The sequence below is a fragment of the Alligator sinensis genome, unplaced genomic scaffold (genome assembly GCF_000455745.1).
Source record: "Alligator sinensis unplaced genomic scaffold, ASM45574v1 scaffold2416_1, whole genome shotgun sequence".
NCBI classification, from domain to species: Eukaryota; Metazoa; Chordata; order Crocodylia; family Alligatoridae; genus Alligator; species Alligator sinensis.
In genome coordinates, this window is record NW_005844186.1 from 7493 (window position 1) to 7736 (window position 244).

The window sequence follows — 244 nt, forward strand, 5'->3', positions numbered from 1 at the left end:
TGGCAGAGAGGAGACGGGGGGCAGAGATGAGATGGGGGGCAGGGCACGTCCCCTCCACCCCACCCCACATGGTCCAGACCCTGGGGGACGTGGGGCGGGGCTGTGTCCTCCCAAAGACCGCAGAAAACATGGCTTCCAGGTCCCCTCTGGGAACAGGCCCCCTCAGAGACACCCCGCACCTTCCCCGCTCAGCTCTTACGAGTTCAGATCTCTCATCAGGTGCCAGGTCACGTGCATGAGCCTC